Consider the following 16,529-nt stretch of genomic DNA (forward strand, 5'->3'; position numbering starts at 1 on the left):
CCCTCTATGCCAAAAAAAATATTGCTCAGTCTTGAGGACTCAGACAGGCATCTCCATAATATATAAAACCATTTTACAGTCCCTCTCTTTCAAAGATCCAAGAGAACAGTGGGAAAAGGATCTCTCACTCAACATCTCAGAAAAGGAATGGAAGGCAGCTGTGCACAGAATTCACTCGAGCTCTATATGCGCAATGCATACAATTATTCAACTCCAAATTATATATCGAGCATATCTCTCTCGTTTAAAATTGTCCAAAATATTTCCTGGGCAAGATCCAAGCTGCGAACGTTGCAATTGAGCGCCAGCCTTATTGGGTCACATGTTTTGGACGTGTACCAAACTAACATCATTTTGGAGCAAAATCTTTAAATGCCTTTCAGACAGCCTGGGTGTTACAATCCCTTCTAATCCACTAACAGCTGTGTTTGGTGGACTCCCAGATGGGCTTAAAGTGGAGAAGGACAAACAAACTGTGATTGCCTTGAATACACTATTGGCACGTAGACTTATCTTGCTCAACTGGAAGAATCCTAACTCTCCTCTTTTAAGTCAATGGGTAACTGATGTTAAATACTATTTGAAATTGGAAAAAATCAAATTCTCACTTAGAGGATCTGTACAAAATCTTGCAGGATCTAATCAATAACATTTTAGAATTGAGGAAGCAGATTCACTCCCCTCTTTTTTTAAATCTATTTATTTTTATTGATTTATCTATTTACTTACTTTTACAGGATAGCATGGACGGTGCAGTGGTAGCGCTGCTGCCTCGCAGTAATGAGACCTGGGTTCGTTTCCCGGGTCCTCTCTGCGTGGAGTTTGCATGTTCTCCCTCTGTCTGCGTGGGTTTTCTCCGGGTGTTCTGGTTTCCTCCCTCGGTCCAAACACATGCAGGCTAGGTGCATTGGCGATCCTAAATTGTGCTTGGTGTGTGCCGTGTGGTCGGCTGGCACCCTGCCTGTGGATTTGTTTCTGCCTTGCACCCTGTGCTGGCTGGGATTGGCTCCAGCAGAATCCCGTGACCCTGTGTTAGGATATAGCGGGTTGGTCAATGGCTGACTTACTTTTACTAGCTTAAAGTTTTACTCTGGTGGCCTAGCTTTCTTTCTCATGGGTGAGGGTTGATTTGTTTTGAACCAAGTCTTGTAAAACTTGACTTATTTGTATGGAATGTTATTTGATTTTAATAAAATTAATAAAAACAAAAAAATTGTGGTCTATTCTGTTAACTGCATTTAAAGTATTTTACCTGTTTAAAAATTTGTAAGCAAATTTTGATTAATATAACAAAAAATCAATGTGTAATAGCATAAGACATCTACAGTGGTGTGAAAAACTATTTGCCCCCTTCCTGATTTCTTATTCTTTTGCATGTTTGTCACACAAAATGTTTCTGATCATCAAACACATTTAACCATTAGTCAAATATAACACAAGTAAACACAAAATGCAGTTTGTAAATGGTGGTTTTTATTATTTAGGGAGAAAAAAAAATCCAAACCTACATGGCCCTGTGTGAAAAAGTAATTGCCCCCTGAACCTAATAACTGGTTGGGCCACCCTTAGCAGCAATAACTGCAATCAAGTGTTTGCGATAACTTGCAATGAGTCTTTTACAGCACTCTGGAGGAATTTTGGCCCACTCATCTTTGCAAAATTGTTGTAATTCAGCTTTATTTGAGGGTTTTCTAGCATGAACCGCCTTTTTAAGGTCATGCCATAGCATCTCAATTGGATTCAGGTCATGACTTTGACTAGGCCACTCCAAAGTCTTCATTTTGTTTTTCTTCAGCCATTCAGAGGTGGATTTGCTGGTGTGTTTTGGGTCATTGTCCTGTTGCAGCACCCAAGATCGCTTCAGCTTGAGTTGACGAACAGATGGCCGGACATTCTCCTTCAGGATTTTTTGGTAAACAGTAGAATTCATGGTTCCATCTATCACAGCAAGCCTTCCAGGTCCTGAAGCAGCAAAACAACCCCAGACCATCACACTACCACCACCATATTTTACTGTTGGTATGATGTTCTTTTTCTGAAATGCGTGTTCCTTTTACGCCAGATGTAACGGGACATTTGCCTTCCAAAAAGTTCAACTTTTGACTCATCATTCCACAAGGTATTTTTCCAAAAGTCTTGGCAATCATTGAGATGTTTCTTAGCAAAATTGAGACAAGCCCTAATGTTCTTTTTGCTTAACAGTGGTTTGCGTCTTGGAAATCTGCCATGCAGGCCGTTTTTGCCCAGTCTCTTTCTTATGGTGGAGTCGTGAACACTGACCTTAATTGAGGCAAGTGAGGCCTGCAGTTCTTTAGACGTTGTCCTGGGGTCTTTTGTGACCTCTCGGATGAGTGGTCTCTGCGCTCTTGGGGTAATTTTGATCGGCCGGCCACTCCTGGGAAGGTTCACCACTGTTCCATGTTTTTGACATTTGTGGATAATGGCTCTCACTGTGGTTCGCTGGAGTCCCAAAGCTTTAGAAATGGCTTTATAACCTTTACCAGACTGATAGATCTCAATTACTTCTGTTCTCATTTGTTCCTGAATTTCTTTGGATCTTGGCATGATGTCTAGCTTTTGAGGTGCTTTTGGTCTACTTCTCTGTGTCAGGCAGCTCCTATTTAAGTGATTTCTTGATTGAAACAGGTGTGGCAGTAATCAGGCCTGGGGGTGGCTACGGAAATTGAACTCAGGTGTGATGCACCACAGTTAGGTTATTTTTTTAACAAGGGGGCAATTACTTTTTCACACAGGGCCATGTAGGTTTGGATTTTTTTTCTCCCTAAATAATAAAAACCATCATTTAAAAACTGCATTTTGTGTTTACTTGTGTTATATTTGACTAATGGTTAAATGTGTTTGATGATCAGAAACATTTTGTGTGACAAACATGCAAAAGAATAAGAAATCAGGAAGGGGGCAAATAGTTTTTCACACCACTGTATATACAAGAAATAAAAAAAAAACCAGAAAGTGTGGAAATGCCAACTCAAATGTCGCACACAAGCAAGGGAGGCACCATGTCACTAATTTCTCTTAATAATGCATTTTAACCAGGGACGCAGCAGAATCCCAGTTGTACATGGACGCTCCATTAATCTGTAATGAAGACGCCTCTTGGTTAACAAATCATAAATTTTCTACTTATGTATATAAATATTGCAAGGCTTAATAATTTAATGTTGTTATTGTAAATATATGTGTAAGCAGCCAGAACCAGTCCACAGTAAAGAGCAGTGTACCTGAAGCTGAATTAATGCAGTGTTAAAAGGTTCCATGCATAAACTGGATTCAGTATACGTCCAAAAAAATAATATAAAATCATAAATGCATGTGAGTTATTTAACCATTATATAATACTAGGTTTTAAAACTGGGTTTTTCTAAAATTTAGTTTACAGGAGGATGGATAAAAATGTGAACTGCAGTTACAGAACAGTCTTGCAGTTTGATCATATTGTGCTCATGCTTTGATATAATAAAATATTATAAGTGCTTGTGAAATTAAAATTATGTGATAAAATAACCTTAGCATTTAATTTATACTACTGCTTAAACAGGATAGGAAAAGAATAGACATTACTTTTATTCCTAAAATGAATGTCTCTAGACACAGAGCAGGGGTACTCAACTCTGATCCTGGAAGTCTGCAGTGACTGCAGATTTTTATTCCAACCAGTTTCGCAATTAGAAGCCAGGCCTAGCAGATAATGAAACTTGGTATTTAATTATATTGCTTGTGAGCACTTTTCATTCTTTCAAAACAAATCTCTATCGCATTGTAGACTTTTTATTTTCTGAGAACATCATCCATTTGTTTTGTGGTCTGGAACAGATTTGTACCTCTTGGTTCTTCCCTCATCCCATCTCATTTACTTGGAAAAATTGTACTACCACAGATACTTCATGATTTTTGGAAGATTATTTGTGCCAAAATTAAATGCAGTTCAATTTGTTAACTATGTTGAAATGCAATACATATGCAAGTAGGCTATTTAATTTTGGTACAGTTTTATCGTTTCATAATTGAAAACATATCAACCAAATGATCGATTGCTTTTCACAACTGTTTAAAATTTTCATGTCAGCTTAAAATGCAATAAACAAGCGTAATGCAATTGAATTCATGTTCACAGATAATATGTCATGACTAAAAAAAGAAGATTGCAGTATTGCATTTAGCTTGATGGTAGATCCGCTAGTATTGCATTTGAGACCACGCTTCCATTGTGCCAAAACTGAAAATAATCAAATAACCTACCAGCGATACAAGGTGGAGCAAGGGGCGACAACAGTTGGGGAAGGAGGCGTTCCACTTCTAAACGTTTCTGTATTCTGGCGGCAAGCATATATTTAGTCAATATGGACTGCGGAGTGGCTAACTGAAATGGAAAAATGTATGCTTAAACAATGTTTTAGGTTGTTTAAAGTTTTTTTTCTGTGTGTGTGCATGTTAAATGAACCAGTCCGGTTAAATTTTCGAGGTGTGGGTTGTGAGAGATTTTAACTAAATACTGAATATAATGAAACATTTGTTAGCGTCACCAAGCTTTTTATTCATAACCACTGTAATAAACAGATAATATATAGTTTTTCCCTTCTTTCAACACACCAGATAATGAAATAGTCATTTAGATCGCCAGCCTCCACCCATTCAAAAAGAAGGTGGATCCCCTGCCTTACCAACTCCCTGTTTTCCTTCTAATCCAAGTGCAGCACATTGATGCTTGGGACGCCTCTCCTTGTAATTGTTAATGCTGCTTGCCCCACCTTTTAGCACTGATTGGTCATTTGATTACTTTTAGTTTCATCATATTTAAATCGTGGTCTCAAATCCAAATGTAACACAAACAAGAGCTGCCGCTAGGCGAAATGTAACACGTCTGCTTGTCTTTTACTTATCTCCAACTCTACTCCATGTGCCACTACTACGACTGTAAAAGCCAAAGCACTTCAGAAAAAAAAGAAGGAAAAAAAAACAATAATTAAATTATATTATATCTGCATGATAAGTGGTCTTTTTTTGATAAAAATAGATGATGAATCTGTCACCCGAGTTTCTATATTGTTGTTTCTGATACTAATATTCATTATATACTGTATTATATATATATATACATATATATATTGACATTATCAATATATTGGTTTGATTTTACTCTTTATTTCTTTTCTAAAGTGCTCTGGCTTTCATAGTTGTAGTAGTGTCACATGGAATAGAATCAGAGACAGATTTTATGTTTCTTGCTAATATTGCATTTCTGTGCTACAGGTACAGGTTTATCCTGAGCAAATGTAGATTTAAATTATTGATGGTTAGGTTTAGGTTTCTTTTATTTATGATATGCTATCGATGAACATGAATTAAAATGCAAAACGCTTTTGTATTACATTTTAGACTGACAAGAAAATTGTGTGCTGTATGAAAAGCAATTAATCATTTGGTTGATATGTTTTTAATTAAGACACGATAAAACCATGCCGAAATTAAATGTCCCACTTGCATATGCATTGCATTTCAATGTAGTTAAAACGCTGGATTGCATTTCATTTTGGCAAAAATAATCTTCCATACATGATGTATGTACACAGGTTTAAAGAGGAACAAGCTAGCTGGGGAGCTGATAGTTCCTTTGTCATTTGCACCTCATTCATAACTGATGGCTGGTTAAGAAAAAGGGCAATGATTAAAACCTAAATGCAGTCTTTAAAGCTAAAAGAGGTAAACGGTTAGTGGAAAGTAAAACCAAGTCAAAAAACATTGTTTTAGTAGTAAATAAATGGGTTAAACATTTGGTTAAAGCATAAACCTACAGCCACTTTAGACCTGCAGAACCAGAGCTGAGTGGCCCTGCAGTAAGGGTTTCACCATTTTTACATATTTTAATGTATTTTAATGTGATTGTACATTCATTTTCTAAGCTGCTTTACTGGTTCACTGTTAGGAGGATTATAAAGTTCACAGGTTTTATTAAGACACTCAGAGATCTGTAAATCTGCAACACAAAATGTGGTGAAACGTTTCAAGCAATATATTAATTTATTAAAAATGCTCTTTACTCTTAAAACTGTTTCATAAAAACACTGCAAAATGCATATTAAAACAGTTTTGAATTTTAATCTCTCCATGTATTCTGAATACAGTGTGTCATTCTTACCGTGTTTTCTCACTTTTCTCAGCATTATGGATGAAAATTAATCAAAACTATATTATGTGCTATATATTGCAAAAGATAAAATTTCTATTAAACAGGCAATTTCTTGTTCCAAAACTGTATTATCTCATCTGACATTTAAATGTGATGCATTAGGTAACAGAGACCAGTAAAAGTTTCTGTTACTGCAGTAAGGAGAATTTTGAAAAAACTTGAAATTTTACACGATGAAGAAGAGGTTTTCAGAGGGCCACATTTTTGCAACTGAATGCACTTCAATTACACTTCAGATGAAGCTTTGGGGGAAGGCTAAAGCCATTGTTAGTCTGCTATTTGCAGTGTTTACCTTAAAGATTGATGTAGGGCGACAGATTCCTGAAACGATTGATCAAGAAATCACTTTGACAATTTGACAGCACTCAGATTGATAAGAAGTTCTAGGCTGTATTTAAACTGTCATGATGGAATAAAATGCCAGATGTGTCAATACTCACCTTTTGATCTTTTCACAGTGATAACACACACAAGTTGCAGAATTCTGTCAGTCCAAGATTCCTTAGAATTCAGTTTTATTCACGGTTGAGCTGGCATGGCGGTAATACATTTTCTCATGTAAACAGCAGGGCAGTAGATATCTCTTTCAGATTCCCTTCACCACATAACAGTCTTCCTTCTTACTGAGGGACTCCTGAATCATTGCCAGTAAGTGTCATTGCACACTCTTCGCTCTTCTCTCAGAGACACATGATCTGTCTAATATTTTAACTAATACCAGGTTCTTATGAAAATAGCTATGAAGTATTTTTCCCAGAATATCTCAAGACATTGTGATCTACCTAGAATGAGTGCAGTTTCTCTCAATCTCCCAACTTTTTTTCCAGATACATTTCTAAAACTGTGCACAGCTTTAGATGCTGGTGGGAGTTTCAGTCATGATCTGGGTTATGTGCCACAAAGAAAGATTGAAACACATTGAGGGCATTTTCTGAGTTTAGGAGTGGATTAAAATGGGAAATGTAGGTAAGCTTTTAGCAGCAACATGCTTGTGTAAAGTTTTAGTGATATGAGATTTTTACATTGTTTCTGCTGTTTGGCAATACAGTAAGCAGTATGACTCTTTGTTTCAGTTGTAAGAATTTTACAGTTTTACTAACTCAGATTACTTATTTTGCACATGACTTGGTTAAAAATAACAGAAATAAAATTAATAAAAAACTATACAAAACATTTAGGGCCTCATGTATAATGCCAAACTTAGAATTCACACAAAAATATGGCGTACGGACAAAAAGTGGAATTGTGCACACACAAAAAGTCCAGATGCATAAAACTGCTTGCACCAAGTTCCACGCATTTCCCCTTTATAAATCCCAAATAATGTGAAATGTGGAAATGCCTACAGACCCACCACGACTACTCCCAGAATTTTACATATTTGAATATACAAATTAATATAAATAGCCCCTTCCATTCAGTGCTTTGTTAAAAGACAATGGCAAAAGTTAATGGAAAAAAGAAGAATTTCAGAGTTTCAAAGTAAAAATGTACTATTTGTTGGCTTAAGCAGTGGTATGAGCAATAAAAGGAAGTTGATCGAGTGACAGAGAGTGGTGGAGACAGTCAAAAAAGTTCAAGTTCAGAAAGTCACACAGTTCCTGAAATTAAAAAGTGGTCAGATATTAAAGTCAACGTGAAAAGGCAAGTTGCAGCCCACCGTCTGTTTATTGTGTTTCAGACAATATTACAAACGCTGATCCCCGTGCCAAAGACACAAACCCTCATGGTGATGGTGCTGCTGTGCTGAGCACATCTTTGGGGGCTGGCTGTGCAAACACCTCTGCCTGGGTGACCATCTGGCTTGTAGGCTGATGGACGCTGTTCTGGAGTCACAAAATGCAGTAATAGATACTGAAAGAGATGTAGCCAATGAACTAAGAAATATAAGGGCTTACTATGTGATATCAACCACAAATTAAATGAATTGGTTAAAAAATAAATGTTGCATCTGATTACATGTTTTTACATTCTGCTAATTACATTCATATGAAGTTGTAACTCTGTCTGATGTAGCTGGATCAGGGTCAGGTTCATCATACCATATCTCTTCTGGTATGGGCAAGCCACTTTGTGTGTCACATTATGAGGCACGTTACATGCTTGCACTTTCTGTGCACTATAGAGCGGCACTTTAATAGAGTGGAAATGCTTTCTATTTACATAAGCAAATTAATTCTCTGAAGGTGCCTTCATAGTGAAGCATTGCTGCCAAGCGCCACAACAGATTGATTGTCTGCTTTTTACATCGCTCTTTGAGGTGACTCACTATCCTTAAAAGGACTGCTTGCCTTTTACCGCACTAGTTGGAAAAAGCACCTGCAACTTTACAGAGGTACCACTTTTATAGGCTCTCCAGCTATAGATGATGTAATGGTGGCTCATTCTTTTGGTGATTCATCCCTGGCTGTGGGTGTGCATGCAGTCAACCGCTCCGATTACATTTGGAAAACCAGACGTTGCTGCCAAATCTTATATATCTGAATGACAAGCGGATAATACCATCCCATACAGCTTGCATGGCAATTCAGTGATGACTGAGAAATACCTGATCGGTCAGCAATTTCACTTTGAAAAGCTCATGTGGCTAAAAACATGAGAGTGGACAGAACTTGCAAAGGAGCAGATAGAGCACAATTCCTTAACGTCTGCCTTTGTAAAGCCTGTACCAGTTCAGCACACAGCTCCAAGAGAATTGCTCTTAGAAATGGAAATCAGCTTAGAAACCAGTTGTCATCATCTGTAAATATGCACTCTCTTTTAATTCTTCAATTTGCTATGTCTTCTAACAATACTAAAGCAGTCATGATAGTTGGAATAGTTTGTCCATTCCATGCACCATTATATTGTTACAGAATGATTACAATCAAGTGAATTAAAATTGTAAACGATTCACAATTAATTTTGGTGTATTTGATAAAACCTGCAACATAGATGTGAATCTAAAAAAAAAAAAAGCAGACCACAGAAACAGTAGCACTGCTTTGATGCTGGGTGCCGCCATTTTGCAAAACCAAGCAGAAACTTGCGTAAGCATGGTGAGACTGCCCTGAAAATGTGTGTGGTTTAACGCCAAGTTTAGTTTTTATACATCTCAAAGTGTGTTTGTAAACAAGCATACACAACATTTTTGTGCGGATGCACCATTTATACATGAGGCCCCAGATGATTGACAACCTCATCGCCTCTGATGTCACTTCTGGTGTCAGTCTACCTGGACCTGCCTCTTCCTGCCTGGTCTGTATTTAACCAGAAGTGTGGACATTTTGGATAGTCTAATTTGAGACATATGTACTCAGAGAGAGTCCTTTTTCTGAAAGGTTTTATTATTTTTGCCTTTACATTATATGGGGTTGTGGTGTCACCCCAAATCTTTACCTTTATCTTCTTTTACACAAATTTATATTTTTTCTTTTCTAGTAACTATTACTTTGATATTGTGTAAAGCACTTTGAGGTATATCCTTTGTATGAAAATGTGCTACGGAAATAAATGTTGTTATTGTCTTGTTAGTCAAATGTCATTTGATTTGCTATCATATTTCAGCTCTACTTCTTCTGCATTAACACAGCAAGAATATTGTTCATTTCATTTCAACACAGCATCGTCCAATCAAGATTCTCATGCCATTTGCGTACAACTTCTTGGCGTACTTGGGTCATCTGTGTCACACAACACTAATTTTGTGATCAAATTTTTACTTATGGAATATAAATGGAATATGTTACATATGGATGAAGCAATAAATATTTTTTAGAATATACAAAAATAAACCCACAAAATGGCAGTTACCCAGCACCCTCTACCTATTCTACTCTGATGCAGTATTAGCCAGAATACTGGAAAAAAATTAAGTCAATGTGAAAGCCCAGCTCATGGTCATAATGGAGGAGAGTGTGCAATGTGAGAGGTTAAAAAGAAACTGAAAAAGAGTCAAAGGGAAAAACAATGACACAAGACAACTCAAACCAGCCACTGAATATCTGCACTACCTGAAGCCAATTTTGAATAGTAGAGCTGGAGTTTTTATTCCGGGATATGGAGAGTTCAAATACTGTAGAATGCAGATTTCCAGACTGAAGGAGTAGCAAATAGTGAGATGGTAAATAGAACTTACTTGTAATGGTAACAGTCATTAGAAATGTGGACTGTAGGACAGAAAGACAGAGTAAATGAACACAAAGAAAGAGAAGAAAGGTCCAGGAGGAGGATGAGAAGTTGAAGGAAAGCTTGATTGGACATGGAAATGCTGGAGGAAAGGATAAGTTAGAGGGATTTGGTCAAATTATGTCAGAGAGCAGCAGTGGGCTGACAGTCTCAAAACACATGGAGGAAAGTACCACAGTTAAAGAGGGAAGAGATAACAAAGGAGGTCTGACCAACAACCATGAGAAGGTGGAGGGTAGTAAGGCTTTAAATTGCCTGTGCTGGTGATCATGATTTTTGGGACAATTTTTCATGTTTTGAAATATGGTATCCCAATCCAGTTTCAGGGTTGAGAAAAGGTCAGCCTGTGAATTAGATAAGGCAATGGGATTTAAGGGAAGCTTTAGAGAGGAGAGAGTAGAGTACATAAGGGCTGGCTTATTGCACTAAGCCCTATGTGATGAGAACAAGCATGTGCCTATACAGTCTAATTTGTGATGTGAGCAAGAAATATTAGTGCTAGAAAACTGAATAAAAAACATAAAATAAATCATGATTGAAAGATGTCAAAATAAAAATGCAGAACACCAACACATTAAGAATATGGCTAATAATAGGTGTCACGCATGTGCGTCTGAGGATCTCCTTGCTGGCTCATTCAAGGTAAACGGTAATCCACCAGTGTGAGAGGAGGCGCTGTCACTAACTTTGTTTCTTTTTCTCCCCACAGCTCCCAGAAACCTCCCAATGAAGGAAATTAGCTCCGCCACTTCTGGTTCTCCAATTATAAAAAGACCAGGGGCCTCATGCATAACGCAGTGCGAAAAATTCACATTTATAATGGTGTACGGACAAAAGCAGAAATATGTGTACGCACAAAAAAATGCAGATGCATAAATCTGTGCGTATGCCAACTTCCAAGTTCTTCCGCTACATAAATCCTGGTCAAATAGAAAAGTAAACCACATGCACATGCTTGCTGTCCCGCCCTGTCTTCTCCCAGATTTACACCTCTTTGAATATGCAAATCAATATAAATAGCCCTTAAGTTCAGCATTCTATGAAAAGACAATGGCAAAAGCACGGGGGAAAATACAAGAATTTCAGCGAATGCCAAGTCGAGGCAAGGAAAAACATATTATTTGTTGGTTTAAACAGTGATATAAACAACAAAAGGAAGTTGACTGAGTGACATAGAGTGTTGGAGAAACTCGAAAATTCAAGTTCACAAATTCGCACAGTGCCCGCAATAAAAAAGAAGTTGTCAGATATCAAAGTCGCAGTGAAAAGGCAAGTCGTAGACCACCATCTGAGGGTCATATGAAAGCTTATTAGGGTATAGAGAAAAGAAAAAAATAGGCACACAGTAGGAAAAAAAGCTCGAAAATGTCAACTTTAATCTCGAAATTTCAACTTCAATCACGTAGTTTATTTTGTCATTAAAGCAGAATGTCATAAACTTCATCTTAAAATCTTTTAATTTACTAGTTTCTCAAATACCATCGTAACTAAAGTAGCACGTTAAATGCTTTGCATTGTATGCGTTGTTCTATGTGCTCTATGTGTGTGAATTACTATGTGCTTCTTAAACGGGCTTTCTCTTCCTCCAACAGGACACAGAATCCATTACATTTGTGATATTACAGTTCTCTGAATAATTTAAATACTGAGATGTATACTTGATATCATTTTCATGATGATAGGAATTAAAGCATGTTCTTAAACATGGGAACACAGTAGCGCAGTGATAGTGATGAGTTGGCTTTCCTTCCAGAGATTGGTCCTGCCTCCTGCAAGATGCTTGCTGCGCCGTGCGCGACCTTTGATGAAATAATTTATTGCAGCAGTACTGTCTCTTTCAAATGTACTAACCCCCAATTCCTGTCCTTCCTGTTCTTTCTCAAAGTACCCAAACATCACGCAATCAGATCTGTAATAGATGTCAAGCCATCTGTAAGCTGAGAAAGCCGATTCTTCAAAACTTTTAAGGAACATTGAAATATCTTCATAGTACATTTTTAATTATTCTATCCATCTATCCTTCCAGTGTCACGCCAGCCCCAGAAAGCATACAGTGCGAGGCAGGAACAATCCCTGAACGGGGCGCCAGCACTGCGACACCGTGCCCTCACATGTTTAATTATTAACAATATACAATGCATCCGGAAAGTATTCACAGCGCATCACTTTTTCCTCATTTTGTTATGTTACAGCCTTATTACAAAATGGATTAAATTTGTTTTTTTCCTCAGAATTCTACACACAACACCCCATAATGACAACGTGAAAAAAGTTTACTTGAGGTTTTATGCAAATTTATTAAAAATAAAAAAAATTGAGAAAGCACATGTACATAAGTATTCACAGCCTTTGCCGTGAAGCTCGAAATTGAGCTCAGGTGCATCCTGTTTCCCCTGATCATCCTTGAGATGTTTCTGCAGCTTAATTGGAGTCCACCTGTGGTAAATTCAGTTGACTGGACACGATTTGGAAAGGCACACATCTGTCTATATAAGGTCCCACAGTTGACAGTTCATGTCAGAGCACAAACCAAGCATGAAGTCAAAGGAATTGTCTGTAGACCTCCGAGACAGGATTGTCTCGAGGCACAAATCTGGGGAAGGTTACAGAAAAATTTCTGCTGCTTTGAAGGTCCCAATGAGCACAGTGGCCTCCATCATCCGTAAGTGGAAGAAGTTCGAAACCACCAGGACTCTTCCTAGAGCTGGCCGGCAATCTAAACTGAGCGATCGGGGGAGAAGGGCCTCAGTCAGGGAGGTGACCAAGAACCCGATGGTCACTCTGTCAGAGCTCCAGAGGTCCTCTGTGGAGAAAGGAGAACCTTCCAGAAGGACAACCATCTCTGCAGCAATCCACCAATCAGGCCTGTATGGTAGAGTGGCCAGACGGAAACCACTCCTTAGTAAAAGGCACATGGCAGCCCGCCTGGAGGTTGCCAAAAGGCACCTGAAGGACTCTCAGACCATGAGAAAGAAAATTCTTTGGTCTAATGAGACAAAGATTGAACTCTTTGGGTTGAATGCCAGGCATCACGTTTGGAGGAAACCTGGCCCCATCCCTACAGTGAAGCATGGTGGTGGCAACATCATGCTGTGGGGATGTTTTTCAGCGGCAGGAACTGGGAGACTAGTCAGGATAAAGGGAAAGATGACTGCAGCAATGTACAGAGACATCCTGGATGAAAACCTGCTCCAGAGCGCTCTTGACCTCAAACTGGGGCGACAGTTCATCTTTCAGCAGGACAACAACCCTAAGCACACAGACAAGATATCAAAGGAGTGGCTTCAGGACAACTCTGTGAATGTCCTTGAGTGGCCCAGCCAGAACCCAGACTTGAATCCGATTGAACATCTCTGGAGAGATCTTAAAATGGCTGTGCACCGACGCTTCCCATCCAACCTGATGGAGCTTGAGAGGTGCTGCAAAGAGTAATGGGCGAAACTGGCCAAGGATAGGTGTGCCAAGCTTGTGGCATCATATTCAACAAGACTTGAGGCTGTAATTGCTGCCAAAGGTGCATCGACAAAGTATTGAGCAAAGGCTGTGAATACTTATGTACATGTGCTTTCTCAGTTTTTTTATTTTCAATAAATTTGCAAAAAACTCAAGTAAACTTTTTTCACATTGTCATTATGGGGTGTTGTGTGTAGAATTCTGAGGAAAAAAATGAATTTAATCCATTTTGGAATAAGGCTGTAATATAACAAAAGGTGGAAAAAGTGATGCGCTGTGAATACTTTCTGGATGCACTGTAGATTAGTTAAATGATGTTAACATTTTATCTGTATATTGTAATAAACATTTTGCTGCATTTTATCTAAAAAATGATATTGTAATCATATGTAAATACACATTTTATAAAGTGGCTCAGGTTCTGCAATATTATAACGGTATTGCAAGTTTACAGTGAGGTAATTGTACTTATAAGTACAAACTGTTCTACCAAGAGCACTTGATGGACTGATTGAGTGCATTTATAGTTCTTGGGATGAAACTGTTTCTGAACTGTGAGGTCCCTATAAGAAAGGCTCTGCAACATTTGCCGAATCGGAGAGGTTCAATAGACTGTGCGCAGTCTGGCTGAGGTAGCGTGTGCTTGATGCTGTATACCGATAATTCTCTTTCTGATCAGCCGCTGTAGAGCTGTGATTCCACATTCAGACATAGTGGGATAAATTCTCCGAGTTGTGCATTGAGAGGAACAATGCTAAATCAGCTATGGTATTTGGAATAGTTTGGCCATTCCGTGGACCATTATATTGTTACAGGTTAATTACAATCAGATGCCTTAAACTGATAAATATGTGGTGGATCAAAAAAAGAAAGGGAAACCACACTAGAACAAAAGCATTGCTTTGATGCTGAGTGCTGCCAGTTTGCAAAACCGAGCGGAGAACTTGTGTACACCAAGGATTTAGCTGGCGTGAAAATGTACATGGCTTTACGCCAAGATTCGTTTTTATACATTGCGATGTGAGCATGGAAACGGGCGTATGCAACATTTTTGTGCATACACACCGTTTATACATGAGGCCCCAGGTGCCTCCACTAATTTGTCTTTTGATGAGACCAGTTCCAACAAGTGAAAGCTCTAGGAAAGCCTTCCATTGTTTTGTCTGCTAAAACTAAACACTGAAGTTATTTTCTGTTTTGTTCCTGGTTGCCTTATGTTAAGTGTTACCAGACAGTACCTGTTTAAGTTTATTGAGAGATTTGTGACAATTAAATGGGATTACCCAGCTGCTGTCCCAAACATTTGTGATTTGTTCTGAACCTGTGTTCGGCCAGCTCACATAAGAAAAATATGTAAAACAGCGAATTATCATTGAAATCAGAAGACGTCTCTCAGCAAAGAATGTAGGCACATGCCCTGTAGTGTGCATAAGCAAAACGATTACTGTTGTGACATCACGATGGCATCCCCATTTTCAAGTACAGATGTAACAAAGCAAAAATAGTAAACATCAAAGATACTTATAAATATAATCATGTTTTGAAAAAGAAATTATTTAGAAATTAGAGCTTTACTATATCCTCCTGCAATGTGCTACCTAGACAGCCACTGGTTGTCTATGTTTCAACATAAGTTTAAACACAGAACAGAAACTTCACCAATCTTAACAACTATAAATGTATTTCTGTTTCTTTGAACTCATTCTGTCTTTGCTATTTTTAATTTTTCTTGATAAATGAATAGAGGCTATTGGCCAAAAATTTAAAAGCAAAAATGATGAAGATAAACTGAAATAGTTTTGAAAATAAGAAAACAAGGTACTAATAATGGTGGATTATAATCAGTCATTAACACTGATTTATGTTTTCCTCTAATTTGTCATTATATTTGAAAGCCGTGGTATATATTAGCAACACTTCATAATGACGAATTGCTGTTAATACCTATTTGATTAACTACATTGACAAAGCTTTATTTATAGAGGTAAAAATATTTTCAAATTACATATGCACATAATTTTAATGTTTCAGTTCTGCATTTAAATGTACTGCACCATCCTTGAAAATTTCCTACCTCAGGAAAAAGCAACTGTAGTCAAACAAAGCCAATCAACTCTTTTTACAGTGCAGTTTATGATGAATTCAGCCATTTCTATTGAGGTTTCCCTGGACTGTCGAAATAGCAATGATCATGTGATGCATACGTTTTGAATGATGAATGAATGATGAAGAATGAACTTTTACAGATGTACAGTGGAGAGAGTTATTACTAGTTAAATCACAGTGTGGTATGGAGCTGCTCCGCACAGGACAGGAAGGATTTCCAGCGTGTGATAAAAACTGCACAGTTCATCTCTAGAACAGTCTTCCCATCACTCCAGGACATTTATACTACCAGGGTTATCAGGAGGGCCCACAATATTATTAAGGACAGTACACACCCACAATATAGTATCTTCACACTTCTGCCATCAGGAAGACGCTACAGGAGTGTGAAATCAAGGACAACAAGACTCACAAATAGCTTCTACCCACAGGCCATCAGACTCATGAATAATACATGCATCACTGCTTCCTCCACTTTCCATCAGTTCCATTGATTGTTACCCTGTCTGTAGCACGAGGCACGGAGTACTTTATTTTTTTTCTGATTATATTCTGATTTCTGCCTAATTATTGCTTTTAGGTTAACTTCTACTTC

The sequence above is a fragment of the Erpetoichthys calabaricus genome, chromosome 15, assembly GCF_900747795.2.
Source record: "Erpetoichthys calabaricus chromosome 15, fErpCal1.3, whole genome shotgun sequence".
In the NCBI taxonomy this organism is placed as follows: domain Eukaryota; kingdom Metazoa; phylum Chordata; class Cladistia; order Polypteriformes; family Polypteridae; genus Erpetoichthys; species Erpetoichthys calabaricus.